General features: G+C 36.2%; 1 protein-coding gene and 1 pseudogene across 2 annotated transcripts in view; both read right to left on the bottom strand.

Moving 5' to 3' along the window:
- The window catches only part of DPP10 (dipeptidyl peptidase like 10), a 1361251-nt gene that overhangs the window by 1114797 nt on the left and 229314 nt on the right, over window positions 1-17140 (bottom strand). The gene's annotated exons all lie outside the window — the stretch shown is intronic.
- The window catches only part of LOC116596858, a 131687-nt pseudogene that overhangs the window by 2899 nt on the left and 111648 nt on the right, over window positions 1-17140 (bottom strand).

Genomic DNA, 17140 nt, shown 5'->3' with positions numbered 1-17140 from the left:
TGAAACATAATACAATTTCTATCAGAGAAGAGTGGGAATGGTTATTCAATACAGAAATAAGAAGTCAGCCAATATTCTCCCTGCAATTAAAGGCTCTGGTTTTCAGTTCTGGGACACAGATTGATAGTTGAGCATTTCTGTGATGGGTCATATTCTTTCAATCTTCTTTTTAAGTAAATTCATGTAAGTTGAATTTTTTTTTAATATTTATTTGAGAAAGAGGGAGACAGCATGAGCAGGGAGGAGAGGAAGAGGGAGAGGGAGAAGCAGACTCCTCACTGAGCAGGGAACCAGATGTGAGGCTCAATTCCAGGACCCTGGGATCATTACCTGAACTGAACGCAGATGCTTAACTGACTGAATCATCCAGGCACCCTGAATGTTTTGTATAATTTACTCAATTGCATTAAAACAAGAAGCTTCTATTCTAATGACATATTATTCACTTTTACACACATGAAAAAAACCTATGCTCTATAGCAAAATACATTAGCTCTGCCCATACCCACAGTGAGTGGTGGGAATCATGAGCGAGCATCACACTTTGTTGAGTTTGGGTTTAATTTTGAAGTATTTAACTCACATTGTTATTCCAATGATATCCAACAACTACAAAAGCATGAAGGATATTTTAAGAACATATATGAAGAACGTAATTAGTATGGAAATGAAAGCTGAGATAATTAAATTGGAAAGTAGTGAAATTAACAAATATTTTACATATGTATCAGATACATCATTTGTGAGTGGCAGTAACTCAGAAGGACTGGTGGTGACTCACGTACAAGTTAACCACATGTCCTAGTTTGGGACAGGTCCAGTTTACATGAGTTGTCTTTCTGACTTGGCATGTGTTCCAGAATTTTCATTTTTTAACAATGCTATTATTTTTTTAAATAGTTGAATTCAATGATCTGGTATAGGTTTGGGAGTTCTCCACTTCACACTGAGTTTCTCCTGTGATCTCTCTTAGCACATCAGGGATTTAGGTTGGTGGAACAGAGTTCTCACTTTAACTGGCGGTTAAGTTTAAAGACAAACATCAATACATTTCTTCTTTTCCCAACACTTTTCAAATGCAACATAGCCTTAACTTAACTCTTTAAGGCATAGATGCTGGGCTCTTGCTGATAAAATGAAACACACTCAGAAATACTTCAAATCTCTGTGGAGTGGGTAGAAGAATTTGGTGTTGTCCCCTAAGGACCCACTTGCAGCACCATCTAACTTCACCATGGTCATAGCCAGTCCCAAGTTCACTTGAACTTCCTGAGAAGTTCAAGCCACCAAGATATCGGTCTGCAAGGCTGTGGAAAATGTAGGAAATATTGGAAATGCATATGTAAAATTTGAGTGGGGAATAGAAAGAAGCCAAGAAGTCCTGCCTTAGCAAATGAGAGAGTATTCTGTCTGTTGCCATAATGGTTGTTTCCTTGTTTTGCAGCATAAAATTATAATTTGTTTTATTTTTTATTTCATAATAAACCATTTAGGAGCAACAAATAAAAAGACACATATTTAATGAAAATTTAATGATGATATTTCTGCTTCTCAAGAAAGTTGATAATGTAACTTTCACAAGATGTCATCATTCACTATCTACCATAGGAATTATAACAATATCACTGATAATATTTAAATTGGAGAACTCAAATCTACTTAAAAAGCACCTCCATGGCCTTCAAATGTTATAGTGAACTTAAGATGACTCTACTGGAAAATAAGGATTTAATACATGCAGCAACAAAGGATGTATTTATATAACATTCTATGCAATGTGACTTTTTAATTAGATCAAATTACTATTCTTCTACATTAATGTTGATCACTTTTAATTCCAACTTTTCATGTGCAAGAATAAAATATAAAGTGATAACTGTTAATTTATTGGCTTGAATAACAGAAAAACTCTGGAAACAGTTTAAATGATTCTAGTTTTATACCAATGCTGTTAGACTCATCAACCAGTTAATCCCTATAGTGGTTCCATTTTTTTTTTTCCTTTCAATTCATGGAATCAAGATACAGCTTTAAAAATTTTATTAGGTTTGTATTAGGGTTTTTTAGAGAAACAGAATAAAAAAGGATGAATATATGTATTCATATATATTCATAAATATCTAGTCATCTATCAATCTATGTATATATAGAGAGAGAGATTTTAAGAAACTCACAATTAGGAGTTCAGCATATGTGGAAAAAAGTACATTCTCATTAAAAAATATTATGGTCTACAAAGACAGTTGATTGAATATGTCAACAATCTCAAATTTATTAACAAGAAAATGCAACTTTGGAAATTACATATGATTTCTTATTTTTATGAAAAATAATTTAAATAATTCCATATCACAAATGAATATGCACTCTTCAGAAATATACTATCAATGTAGTATGAAATGGATACAAATAAGAATTTGATCAAAGTATGAAAATGTGCACTAAGATTGAACTCTGAATGCTATTCTTTTACTATCCAGATAATATAAAGCAGGATTTTTTTTTGCTTTAATAAAATGCATATGCTACTTTTTTATTTTTGAAAGAATTTTATTTCTGAAAATAGGTTTTGAAATATAATTATCATATAGATCTACAAAAGCAATAAATCCATTGTGTTGGTCAATAAATAAATACTAAAAATTATGGAATTTAATTATTTTAATACCCTTTTTACTTTTACAAATGATCCTATTTGGTTGATAAATGATACATCCACATACTGGGTGAATATCTCTACCTCTAAATTAAAAATTATTAGTGCCAGACTATGCTAAATGATAAAATACATTTTTTAAAAAAGAAAAATGTCCAAGTTTTACTTCCAGCATTGTTAATTATATCCAATGTCTTATTAGCATGCTGATAATTCAGGAAAAGTTTAGAAATTAATTTCAGAATAATAAGCACAAGGACTGAATTGTTGCTTGAACTTTCACTAACCATAAATATATTTTTATTGGTATTCTTAATAATAGTTCTTAATTTTTATGAAAAGATATTATGTCAGGGACTTGAAGTGCTTTACCTACTTTTACTCTAGTAATCCCATAAAGTATGTACTACCTTTTTTAATAAAGACTTATATTATTTTAGAGAGAGTGCGCACATGGGAGAGAGCAAGCAGGGGGAGGGGCAGAGAGAAAGGGGGAGGGAGAAAATCTCAAGCAGAGTCCCTGCTGAGGAGGGAGACCTATACAGGGCTTGATATCTTGACTCTGAGATCATAACCTGATCCAAAATCAAGAGTCTGATGCTTAATTGACTGAGCCACGCAAGCATCCAAGTAGGCTTTTATCCACTTTTAGAGATAAAGAAAATAAGAGGCAAGCAATTCGAAGTTCCCAAGCATGGGAACTTGTGATGCAGCCCAGATGTGCATTCTCCTTAGTGTTCCTTGGAAATAACATAACAGAGTGATGAGCATGAATGAAGGGTTTCTTTTGCCAAAGATAAACTTATCAATGTTAGAAGAATACAAGATGGCAAATACTACGTAAGTCCTCAAACAGGAGAAAACTGTGCATAGCTTTAAAACATCGTGGGACCAGCAGGCTTAACCTACTCTTTATCACTTTGAAAGAACTTTAACCTTAACACGTCTTTTGAGAATCAGCTCTATCTCTGAGTGCAAGTGTCTCTATAATACTGTTCAGTTTTCAGGTATGATTCCATGTGGGATGGAAAGAATTTTGAGGTGGTTTTTCCTCGGCTACCTAGACATATCTGACCTGGAAGGCTAACAAAATTTCCATGTGGGGAAAAGCAAGCTCATGGCCAGCATTCTATGTTAGAATGCTGAATTCTCACCGGACCACCTCCCATTGGGTGAAAGTAATGTTTTGTTCCCTCAAACCTCAAAAAGTCACTGGTTACAGGACACCAAAGAAAATCAGTGTATACCTATTGAATATTTCTAAAAGTCACAACGTTTTTCGATAAGTATTTTTTCCCAAGTTTTAGCATGTAGAACATCCTTTGGCGAAGCCATCAGAATGGTTCAGATTTGTACTTACCCACTTCTACAAGGCACTCCTGATTAAACTTAGATTGCATTCTTATTAACACTCGTACAATTGAGTCTTTTGTAAAAACGTACGTTTCTATTTGCACTCTTCTTTTCTGAAGTCTTATCTCCTCTCTAGCAGCATTTACTCAATATCCCCTGAGCACTCTTTGAGCAATAATAGTACACAGAATGGGATTTGCCAAGCATGAATATTCCATAAGGATTGCAAGGATTCTGTAGTTCACTGACTCCATTGTCTTTGAAGGCAAATTTCAGCATTAACACTGAGTTCTGTTCTTTCTTTGCAGAGCTAAGCAACAGTACTAACCACATACTTTGATGGTAATTTACTTTCACTGAGGAATTATCATTCATATAGGCTTAAAGTTGCCTTACTCACTGGCATTTGTTCCTTCCCTAAACTCTCAAAATATATTGAAAGAAGGAGCCTATACTTCAAGTTATATCAACTAGAAAGATGTCAACAAGATAAAGAGAAAACCAATTCATGGATGACTTTAATTTAAAAATAAGACAATAACTATAGTTTGGATTGGGATGTAGTTGAACATAAGGATTAGATTTTATTTGCCTTTGTATCTCAGTATATAACACAACATCTGGTTTGTTGAAAGAAGAAAACATGGATGGTCGAAGTGTGCTCATCGGGCCAAATCCAGCCATCCCTTATTTTACACAGTCCCTGAACACGCTCATGCTCAGGTACTTACATAATGTCTGTGGCTACTTTCATGCTACAAAGACCTCCTGGCCTACCAAGCCAAAACAAATGATTATCTGGCTCTTTATAAAAAGATGTTTTCTAATGCCTGCATAAGAGAATGCTTGAAAAATGAAAAAAAAAAATCACTACTCATCTTTTCCATGAGCGTAATTTTATATAGTTACAATGAAAACATATGGGGTGCCTGGGTGGCTCAATCCATTAAGCATCTGCCTTCAAGCTCAGGTCATATTCCCAAAATCCTAGGATCAAGCCCCACATCAGGCTCCCCACTCAGCAGAGACCCTCCTTCTCCCTCTCCCTCTGCTCTTGCTCTTGTTTGTGTTTTCCCACACTCTCACCATCAAATAAATAAATATAATCTTTAAAAACAGACAGAAAAAATGAAAGCATATGCAAAATTCAGTATTTGGCTTTTCCTGCTTTTTACACTTGTAATCTGCTCACTGGAATGCTTATATAAATAGAATATTAATTATATATTCATTTATTCTTTCATACACTTGTAAAAAAATGTTAAGTGCCTAATATGTGTCTACCATTAGGCTATGCAATGGAGAGAGAAACACAAATGAGATAGATCTTATATAGATAAAGCGTTCGGTGATGAGTTAGATTCTAAATCCTGAACATAAGCCTCACCAACTTGTATTATATTTAAACTAAAATTCAATATCATACAGCCTACAAAAACTGTTTTAGTTTAAATTTAAATGTAATACGGGTTCTGACATGATCAACTGTATATTAACAAGCTCCAATTATGTTCAAGCTTAGTGATATGTAGCATCGGATGGACAGCCAGAACCATGAGTCTACTATTCTCATGGGGCTGCTAAGGCAAAAATAAGTCCCTTAGACTCCACATCTGCCCCCAAGTTTAAAAATATATTACTGAATGAACAGAGTGCAATAACTGATGTGAATGAGGGCAGTTGCACCCCATTGCCTTTCCAGGGCATGGGTCTGTTCAAGTCCATTGGAATAAGCACATGTTCTTGCGATCACAAAGCTTCTATTTCTAGGAATTGCAGCACTCTAAGAATGCCAGTGACCCTAGTATCTATACAGATTCCAAACTGTTTCCCCTAATCGGATGATAGGAAAAATTTTCTGTCAGGCTGTCTTGCACAAGTTTAGTCCTGACATTCCAAAAGAGAGCTGCCTTTTTTTCTTTGACAGATGTGAAGAAGCCACGGGTCACTTCTACCTTTGCTCAGAAACAAGGAAGTGGCAACAGAGACAGCATTTTGAATCTGGGGAAGAGTCTTGTATTATGTATCTCTTGTAGCAGTTGTGGGAAGCATCACAAGAAAAGAAAAATGATGAGGAAGAAAAAGCATACAGGAAAAGAACAAGTTCATCTCCCTTTTGGCTGAGGTCATGCATGAGTGAAGAGAGGGAAGAACAGGGGTGTAGAGAGGCTACCCTTGGATCAGGCTGTTAAGTGGAAGCTCCTGAAAGACCCATTGTCTTATCTCAAATAGTATGACACCCATTTCCTTAACTTTGTGCTGGTTTCTCTGGTCAGCGGCGCCCACTCATAAGGCTACGTCCAACAGGGCAAAGTATGCAGCAACAGTGACACACACTACTCAGCTTACATTTTCTCTTGTTATGAAATATACACTTAGGAATTTATGGGAAGCCTACACTATGTCAGGAGAATCCAGACCCCCTCTGTAGCATCCATAGCATCCTTTGTCTGCCCTAAGCTACTATTCCTTTTCATGCCCCTGACTGTGGCTGGGACTACCAATGCTGCCAGTAAGATGACCATTCCCTACTCAGTTATACCCTTGAGTCTCTCAAAGTTGTTATGACCCTTCTGTTAGCTCTACATTTACCCACGTGCATCTTCAGTGAGAAGGAAGAAAAGGAGTTTAGAATTTCACTTCCATGGGCTGCCTGAGATACACAGATCAGCTCTGAAAGAGCCAGCTGTGAGTGCAAAAAATATAGATAATCAAAATTCAATTTAACATTCTCTCGGTTGGCTAACCACAACAAGAATCTCAAACTTGGTACTCTAAGTTTAAAATAATCAAACTTCAAGATTCAACTGTAGAATTTTATTTAATTGCTCCCTGGGATGTGTGCAGATGATACACACTTACGCTTCTTCCCCCAGATTGCCTCTCTTACCTATCTTTAAACTCTCATTAATAATAACAACTATGATTTATCAAGAGCTTATTATGTTAAGGATACTATTCTAAGGGTTTTACATGTATTAACTCAGTCCTCAGAGGACGGTCCTCTCATCATTCCCATTCTACCTTTTATGGCATGTAATTTACAGAGAGATTAAGTCAACTGCTCAAGGTCACACAGCTAGTAAGTAGCAGGGCTGTGTAAATCCAGGTAGGGTAATTCTGGAGAGCCTAAGCTTTTAATGATTAAGCTCCTTTGTTAACCCCTGGGCTCATTATACAGCAGGAATCTTCATTACTGTGTCATTATTTCATTGAGAAGCAATGTTTTCATGGTGTTGCTGGAACACACGTAGCAAAAATCTTACCACTGTCCACATTTTCATAAAGTACCATGGCACTGTGGAGCAACCAAATGCCAGTGAGTCCATCGTGAGTTATAAATGCCCTATATCTCTCTTGTACTTTCATTGTATCAGACAAAGATTGATTTGCACTATATTTGGGCAGCAGAATAAAATAGATATATAAAAGGATCATGGAACCCTGAGTTTTTAAGCTAATGAATGTGGGTGAAGTAAGATGTGAGAAGATAACTAGAGATGGAGAAATGCTATGTGTTGACTTCTATTGTCTGAGTGCTTCCAGGAACACTGCCTCTCTTCTGTGTTACCATACAAAGTATGTGATAATAACCCCCATACAACTATTTTGTAAAATTCAGTTTATTTTTCACTGATGCTTTCATGACATTAATACATATGTCCCAATTTGTGGAGTAATTGCCATATGTCTTACGTACATGTAGTATCATATCTCAAGCAAGACAAATTTGCTATGGGAAACTCCATTTACCTTGTTTCTGCCTCCATTTACCTTAAAATTGTCAGTAATATATCTCTCAGTATAGCATCTGATCTAAAGAGAAAGCAAAAACAAGCAACACTTGTTCTTTTCAGAGTCCCTAGTAGTTAATCATATTCTGATGCAAATCTACTGGAGAGTTTTTTAAATGCCAAGTCAAGCATGACTGGACATCAAAGATTATAAACCTTTGGGGGGAAATCCATATTAACATGGAAGAGTGGAAGTCATTCATATTATTTTAGCATTCTAGAACACTCATCTGACTTAAAGAATTTTTTTTTCTTTGAAAGGAAAGATGAATGGGCATATATCACTTTGGGTAGAATTCTCCAGAAACTATAACCTACAAGTACTGCATTTATCTGAAACTCTGTATTTTATTTTAAAGGTCGTGGCTGTATAATTCTGACTTCAGCAAGCAGAAATATTTTTCAAAAATGTGGCCTAATTTTATTGTTCATCTTTAAATATTCATTTCATATTTGATGGGCTAGAAATTTGAAATTCAAATGACCGCCTTTCCCTTTGTTCTTAGCAAAATCATCTAAGAGTAAGAGAGCAGTTCATTTACAACCAGATGCAAATAAAATAAACTTCATAATTCAGCAAGAGCTAATTAAAATTATTTGAAAGCCTGTGCTTATAGGTGAGTAAACTGTAAATTCTAGTTGCATAACTCAGACTCTTTAGGAGTGTCTTTAAGGAAATCATTTACCTCCTACATCCTTGAATCAGAAAGCTGAAAGGGACCTCCTACAAAACCCTCATATTACAGATGAGTTTTGGAGAGTTTCCTCAGCACGTACAAGGGCACTTTCCAAAATGTTACAGAGTTAGGAATCACGTCAAGGTCTACTGTCTTCAAGTCCTTTGCACTTTCTGAGAAACACTTGGCCAAGCATACTATATACTGAGTACATCTTTCTAGATCTCATGTCCAAGATCTAGTCGGGGTATGTTCTCTCAAACCCAAGATGAGGGTTGCAGGTGACAGTGGATTACTGTAGTATCACTGATTTTTAATATGACATAGTATTAATAGAAATCTCCCTTTCCAGAAGATCTAAGCAGAAGTCAGTGAGAAAGTCTAATTATTCTAAAAACAAACAAACAAACAAAAAGAGCATCATGCTTTTTCTCCAGAGGACACTTGTAGCTGTTAATATGAAGTACATTTGATGTGAAATCTCTTAACATTACATATATTTATTGAAGATGATGGTCAATCTGGAAACCTGACATAACCTACTCATGTTCTTCTTTTTCTTCACTTGTATATCAGTTCCCTAGAGCTGCTATAAAAAAACACCACAAACTGAGTAACCTGAAAGAGAAATTTATTCTCCCACAGTTCTAGAAATCTGAAGCCAAGGTGTCGGTAGGCTCATGTTTTCTGTGAAAGCTCTGAGGGGGAATCTGTTTCACGCTGCTTTCTTAGCTACCTCTGGTGGTCGCGGGCAGTCCTTGGAGTAAGTTGGCTTATAGTGCTACCATGTCAACCTTTCTGTTTGTACAGGGATTCCTTCCCTGTGTTTATGTATGTTTATGTGGCTCTAAGTTTGCATTCCTTATGAGGATACCAGCCATTGGATTTAGGGCCCACCCTAATCCAGTGTAATCTCATTTTTACTTAATTGTACCTGAAAAGTTCCTGTTTCCAAATAAAGGGGCATCAGTAGTGCTGGAGATTAGGGCTTCAACACATCTTTTCTGAGGATGGAATTTAACCCATCAGAGCTCCCAAATTATTATTTTAATAAATGAAGCACTGTTATAGGAGATAGGATGGATTCTTGGATGACTGTTTTCTGAGTGAATCATGTTTGGCCAACTCACAAAAAACAAAAATAGAATATCTGGATCTGATACCAAACCCTATTTGCTATGGGAATTGTTTAAAACTTAGAAATGGATTGCATGGAGCACTGGGTATGGTGCAAAAACAATGAATATTGTTACACTGAAAAGAAATTAAAAAAAAAAACCTTAGAAATGAGGCACCATCGTTAATGTGTCAGACCATTCGTGACAAGTGCAGACAATAGATAACAGCTCCAGGTAAGTGGGTCTTTCCATCACCCTTATTACAATTCATTGGAAGAGCTACTTCTGAATTTTACATTTTAAATATTTACTTATTAGAGAATTTTAAACTAATCATAGCCTTTTTTTTTTTTAATCTATTTACCTAAAAGGGACACTGAGACACCCCCCACCCCTGCTATATAGGTTTCCTGGGCAGAGGCATTCCAAGATGTCAGAAACAAATCAATATCTCCTCATATTCTAGAAGATTTAATAATTTCACTCAATAGCAGGTACCAACATAAGGTGCGTATGACACAAGCTATGGGATACATCTGGAGCGTGACGCTCAATTCTTCCTCTAATTCCTGTTCTAAAATTCTGCTGATCTTTTTCACATTTTTATGAGTGATTTGTCATTACCTATGGATATATATATATGATAAATGGAAAATTCTTTAAAGTAAGAAACTTGATCTCTTGATAAACTTTATAGCAATTAGTATAACATCTTGCACATAACAGAGATTGAACTAATACTTACAGGATAAATAAATATATGAGTTTTTAAGCCCAACTGATTTTGCATGAACCAAACTGTGTTTGAATTTCATAAAACACCAACAAGATAAACAAATTTTTCACATGCTAATACATGTGATCAAGGCATTGCTCCATGAGTTGGTTTCACATATCATGCACAAAGAAATTTTATCAAATTTAGTAACATGTTATTTGGCAAAAATAATACGTTGAGTAATAATTATACCTTGTCTTCTCACAATGGGTTATTCTTAAACTACTTATAAAGAACAAAATTACTTTTAGTTTATGATTTTAAATTATAGGGAAAAGAAAAAAACACTGAAAGTAATGTGTATATAGATCTGACAAGCTGATTTAGTTGACTAAGTATATAAAACTCCAATAGTAGCAACCAATAACTAATATGGCAGTATCACAACTTATCAAATTAAATTATGACTAGTTAAGAAAAGGTTCATTGTAAAGCTTCCACTTAAAACATATTTGGGAGAAATGCCTATTTCTTGACAAAATTTAAAGCAGACAAAAATCCTTAAAAAAAAGAAATGACCATAGAGAAAGAAAAAATGAGCATGGAAATCAAAATAGAATTGCATATATCAGAAATTTTCTGATAATTTTTAAAAATATATCTTTGGCTCTTAACAGGTATAAGTCTGGGTCTATAAAGAATTACCAGGAAATTGAAACTACACATTGATCTTCCAAGTTTGGAGGCCTGGTACCAGCTCTGTGGGCTCTTCAGATCCCTGACAGGTCCAGGTGTACAATCTTCCCATAGGTAGAGTCCTGTTTCCCAAGCTTTTTTCACAAAGAGTTTGAGGTAAAAACAATGTATATATACTTGATTTTATCACTGTGGGGACTTTTTGTTTGTTTGGTTTTGGTTTTGGAGGATTTTTGTTTGTTTTTATTTTGGGGTTTTTTTGGGGGGGGATTGTTTGGTTTCGTTTTGGGGGTTTTTTGTTTGTTTGTTTGTTTGTTTATGGTTTGCTTTAGTTTTTGTTTTCTGTTAAGTTCGTTTGACCACTTAGGCTGAATGACTCTTTGTTCTTAAGCCTTTAGTACATTTCCCTTTGGAGGGTATCATTCTGCTCTCAAAGTACAAATGGAATTAAGCTATCCCAAGATATTTTGTGTACCTTTCCTCTCTATTATAATTGTCTACATTCTCATCTACTCATTCCAACCGTTCTTCTCCATACAGTCTTCCACACCACACGCATGCACACAAAAGCACACTCTACAGTTTTAAAGAGAAATGTTGTCTTACTTGCCACATATCCTTATTACCTAGGACAACACCTCAAAACAGGTGTTCAATTACATTTGGGTACCTTTCTCCCTTTGTAGGCTATGGGAACAATAGAGTGAGTGCAGGTGTCCTACTACAAGATGGTTCACTTTCATAGTATCAGTGGTAAGCAATTTATGTGAATATTTCTTTTCACTTCTCTCTTTTATCTTTCTTTTCTTCTGTAAATAATGCTTTCTCCTGCTTTAAAAATATATGATCCCCTTTCTTTCCTTTTGCTGATCTTCTTCCATAAATTTTTAGACAAACTCATTACCTATCTAAATTTTAACAATAGATCCCAAAAGTCAGGAAGAAAATGAGGTTTTCTAAGACCCCAGACCAAATCTTAGAGTTATCAAATGATTAATTTTCAACTAGTTCAATTAATTTGAATACTGAGAATGTTTGCTAAAAAATACTCATTTTTAGAATTTCAAAGACATACAAATAACATATAATATATCTAATTATATATGTATGTATATATAATGTATCTAATTATTCCTTCAAAGAAGTATGTTCCCTATATCAACCTACCTTGTGAAGTCCACATAAACATAATATTGTGTCTTTAGACTTAGTAATCGGGACTGCAGAATTTGACTGGAAACCCTATGTTTCCAGCCACCAAATTGTAACAAGATTCTCTCCTTAACAGAACTATGTCCTTCTCTCAGCAGAGTCAGAAATAATGGAATTGCTCATTAAAAATAATGAGATATCTTTGTAATGAGTTCTGATCTATAGCTTCTGTCTGTGAAATATCTTCTTTTCAATAAAAAAAAAAAAATAATTAGATCCCGCAGAGGTCTCACCTTGGGATATACAAGGCAACCTCAAAACCACAGTTAATTATGTCAGCTACATACTTTAAGAACAATCTTACCAAAAAGCAGAGTGACTAGGAAAAGAAGCTACTTTTGATAATGAAGTGGACCTGGAAGAGAAAAGCAGATAGAAAACAACCAAGAGGACACTGTCACTGTTTTGCTTCCATGAGCCATCATACTTTTTTCCTAAAGAATTTACTCTGACAGAAAACGGAGCACTAGTCAGTAAAGGGTTAATCTCATTTCTCAACTCATCAGACACTTGCACTCTTCAAACTTCTAAACACACTTTTTTTGCCTTAACTGCCTCTTTCATGCTGTGAAAATGGAACATAATTTTTTACTGAAGCCATACAGAAGTTTAGCAGGCAATTTCTTTAAACATCATGCAGTTTTTTCAAGGGCTAGTGCAGTATAGCAGTAACTAACTTTCCTATTATTTCCAACCGTACTGGTTGCCTATACCATCCAACATCTTGTTCTTTGTTTGAACCCTCCATTTCTGAAGTCATTAATGGCAAGTAGTAACAATCACAATAATAGCTACTATGTAAGTATTGATTATGTCCCGGTCATGGTATACCTTTACCATACATTATATCTTATTCAGTCTTTACAAGTACCCTATGTGGTAGGTATTATTGTTCCTGTTTTGTGTATGATGCACTAGGGGTTCAAGAATATTAATGACTTATCTAAGCTCTAACACCAAGTTAGTGACTAGAGGACTGCTCAAAGAGTGGAGAAGCTGGGAAAAAAAGGAACCAAAATTAACATTAATTTCTGAATTCTGTATCCATTCCTTAAAAAATAGGACTCCTATGAATATCCCCTCTCCTTAATTTAAGATGTTTTGACTTGTGAACTTATTCAAGGTCTCACCCAGTCACCCCAATCCGTATATCTGACTTGGCCAGGAAGGTTCAGGGCCTCCATAACCCAGTCCCTGGCAGTGCAGTGCTGCCACATCACCCAAATATTTTCAAGAGAAAAATTCATTTTCTTATGTGAAATATCCTGATTTTGAAAATATTGGTCAAATTTTCCAAAAGCACATGTACAGATCAGACCTGGCCCAGAGATTGTGATTTATGTCATCTGCTTTAAAATCTGCTACAATACTTCAGGACTGAAGGAATTCTGAACTGTCCCCTCTAGTTTGGGCCCCTGGCTCGCACAGACTGTTATCATCACTTTACAGAACTTATCTCCGCTCTTTGCTTCCTTTTTCATTTTTAAGTGATTAGAAATCCTTCTCAGTGGCATGGTAGGTTCTCCTTCTTTCTAAACCTTAGCGCTGAATATCAAGACAATAAAAGGAGTCAAATGTTACGTAACTGGGTGAGCCATTTAACCTCACGTAGCTCATCAGTAATCTAGTTAGGCTGCTTACCCTCCTGGGGACCCAAGCATGCACAGGAACATTTAGAATCTTTTATCAAACACAGTTTACTTGCATGTAGAAAAGTGGTACATCTTTGTTGGCATGACAGTTGGGATGGTAAGGTCAGGAGAAAATGGGCCAGATCAGAATCATTTATTTACTTTTTATTAATTCTCTAAAAAATATTTGAGAGGTGAATACTGATTGTTCCACAGTGAGGCTGAACAACAGTGAGAAGACGTACTATGTCACCACTAATAACATCAACCAGACATGAGAAGTAGACTTGGAAGTCTGTGGATTCCCCAGGAGATTTGGTGTGTTTCTAGCTGACTATTTCATGAGAGAAAAAGTAACAGTATTCACTATACAGAAAAGTCGGTGTACAGGGATTCCCACAGAGAATGTTCTTTTAAATCTCAAGCATTTTATTGAGTCCACAGAGGTCTGAAGACTTTGGCTACAACCCTACATGCACACCCAAAACCCCCCACTGGCCCAACCACAGAGAATCCCCTTGGCTTCAGGCCCTACCAGGCTGTATCTGGCTTTAAGGTTAGAATAGAAGTAAAGAAAGGCTCTGTCTTATTGAAGCATTGTTGACAATCTGTTGTCAGCATGAGTCTCCTTTGGAGGACACAGCAGATGCTTGGAAATAATGTTTTGACAAAATGACCTTCTGGATGGCCAGTGAACTTGTTTTCCTTTTTTCCCTTTCCCTCTCAGGTTCACACCCCTGCTATTAGTAAGTGTATTCGTGTTCCAGAGGTTCTGTAACAGATTATCATAAGCTGGGTGACTTAAAAACAATGGAAATGTATTCCATCACAGTTTTGGAGGGCAGAAGCCTCAAAGCAAGGTGTCTACAAGGCCAGCTTCCTCCAAAGGCTCTAGGGAGACTCTGGTCCTTGGCTCTTTCAGTTTCTGGTAGTGCCAGGTGTTCCTTAACTTAGGACTATATCACTCCAGGTTCTACCTCTGTCTTCATCTCTTGTATGTCTTCTGTTCTGTCCCTTATAAGAGCATTTTGCATTGGATTTAGGATGCACCACATAATCTAGGATGATCTCATCTCAAAGTCCCTAAATAGAGCATTTGCAAAGACCCTTTTTCCAAATAAGGTTGTATTCACAGGCTCCAAAATCTGGAAATATCTTTTGGGAGGTCATCATTCAAACCATCACTTGTACAGAATGCATGTGTGTGCATGCACACACACACACACACACACACACACACACACACACCCTTCTAATGAGAGAGATGAGGGAAAACACCCACAGGCAGGAGCCTCGGCTCTGGATCAGTAACACAGAGGTTCCCTCCTTGTATTTTGTATTCACGAAATTTCTGAGTACAATGGATTTAGGCTGAATCTGGAGACTGTAATTCCCCCTCTTCACTCTAAACATCTCTGAGAAGGTGAGTCCTGCTTAAGAATCTCAAAATAATTAAATTTTCAAATGCTTACTTTGGAAAAATGGATCAGGAAAAAGTATACTTGGGTAAAATGCACTTGGCATTTGTAGAACATAAAATCTGACAGGCATCATCAATTAGACATCCACTATAGCACACCTTCAGTTGGTGTTTTGCAAATAAAAGTCAACCCAACTAAGAAAGCTGAAATATGTACAGGGCATGTGGTTTGGTTGATTAAATGAATCTAATGCACCTGCTACTTAGACAATCTCTGCTCATCAACTTGGTCCCCAAACACATTCTATGGGATTAATTTAATGCCAGCTACTGGGAATAAAGCAAAATCCTATTTTTTGCAATGGAAATTACCTTCTCAACTAAGGCAACTAAGAAGATGGAGAAAGCCCATGTGCTTTAACTAAATCTCTATGGGACTTCTTACAATGTGTCTCTAAAAACTGCATTTGCCTTTTTGCTCACATACCTGCCTACTCAATGAGGTAGAAATTACACACTTAGTCTGGGCCAATCTTGGCAAAACTGGATGCTTTCTCCAAAAAGTCACTTAAAATCTTAAACTTATAGCTTTCAAGTAGTTTCCCATGCAGGGGACTCTCCCAGCACTCCTCCTTCCTTCCTTCCCTCTTTGGAATTCTGTAAGCATTGTTGGCTATGTGTCCTCTAGTCTTGTTTCACTTTCCCAGTCTCATCTATCAGCCTGTCTTTGGCATACCTTGTTATTCTCCGCTATGTTTGTTCACAGATGTCCAAATTCTTCCTTAATAAGCATGCTTCCTGGATTGTAATCACCTACCGCTGTAGACCAGAAGCATCTCAGACACCATTCCAGATTTACTATCTGTATCTTAACCATAAGCATATTAAAGTGTAAATGCACTCTCAAACTCACACTTGCTTACTAAGTTATGACATTTGCTTTGCTCTAGCTTCCCAGCAAGCATGTTTCCTTATTTACAACTCTACTTCTTCATCCACTATTTGTGTAGAGCAATGGATTTTTTTTTTTTTTTTTTTTTTTAGAGCAATGGATTTTAAAACTAGCTGCTCATCACTTGAGGAATTGTGGTTGTTGATTTTCTTTATTGTTATCAGAAAAGCTCCACCCCCTCAGGGACCTTAATTTCATTTGTCTGAGATGAAGCTCAGGCATGGCCTTTCTCTTTTTATTGTTGTTTAACTTCCAGGAGGAAATTCTAATATACAACCACATTTTAAAACACTGTCAACACAGGATAGTGATTTAATGTGGTTTTGAGTTAACAGCATCAGCATCACCCAAACTTGCTGAAAATGCAAATTCTTTGCCTCTATCCCAGGTTTTCTGAACCAAAAATTCTGGAGGTAGGCCCAATAAGCTGTGTTTTGACAAGCCCTTCGAGTGATTATGATGAGGTTTGAAGCTTGAGAAACCCTGCTATCAAGTATCTCTTGCCATTTATTCAAAGTTCTCAAGGTTCTTTGGAAGGCACAGAAATGAATAAAGTCTGGTCTTTACCATGGTATAACAAAAATTTACCTGGCGGAAACACCTTAACGCTAGACAAATGCAAACAAGACACAAACTTTCAGAGCCGTATAATTCTAGTCAGAATGTGACTAAATACAAGCAAAGTGGATGTGAATAGAAAAAAACAAAAACAAAAAAAACAAATAAATTTAAAAAAAACAAGAAAACAAACCAACCTGTTACTCCCAAGTGGAAGGATTTCTGTGGAAAGAGGAAATTTCTACAGGTAAAACAGCATAAACAATAGGAGGGAAAAGGGCAGTAAGCAACTAGGTTGAATTATGAGGAGATGGATCAAAAAAATCAACAGGTGGTAGACTATGGAGGACATTAA

The sequence above is a fragment of the Mustela erminea genome, chromosome 8, assembly GCF_009829155.1.
Source record: "Mustela erminea isolate mMusErm1 chromosome 8, mMusErm1.Pri, whole genome shotgun sequence".
In the NCBI taxonomy this organism is placed as follows: Eukaryota; Metazoa; Chordata; class Mammalia; order Carnivora; family Mustelidae; genus Mustela; species Mustela erminea.
This window is presented reverse-complemented; position numbering and strand designations above follow the sequence as displayed.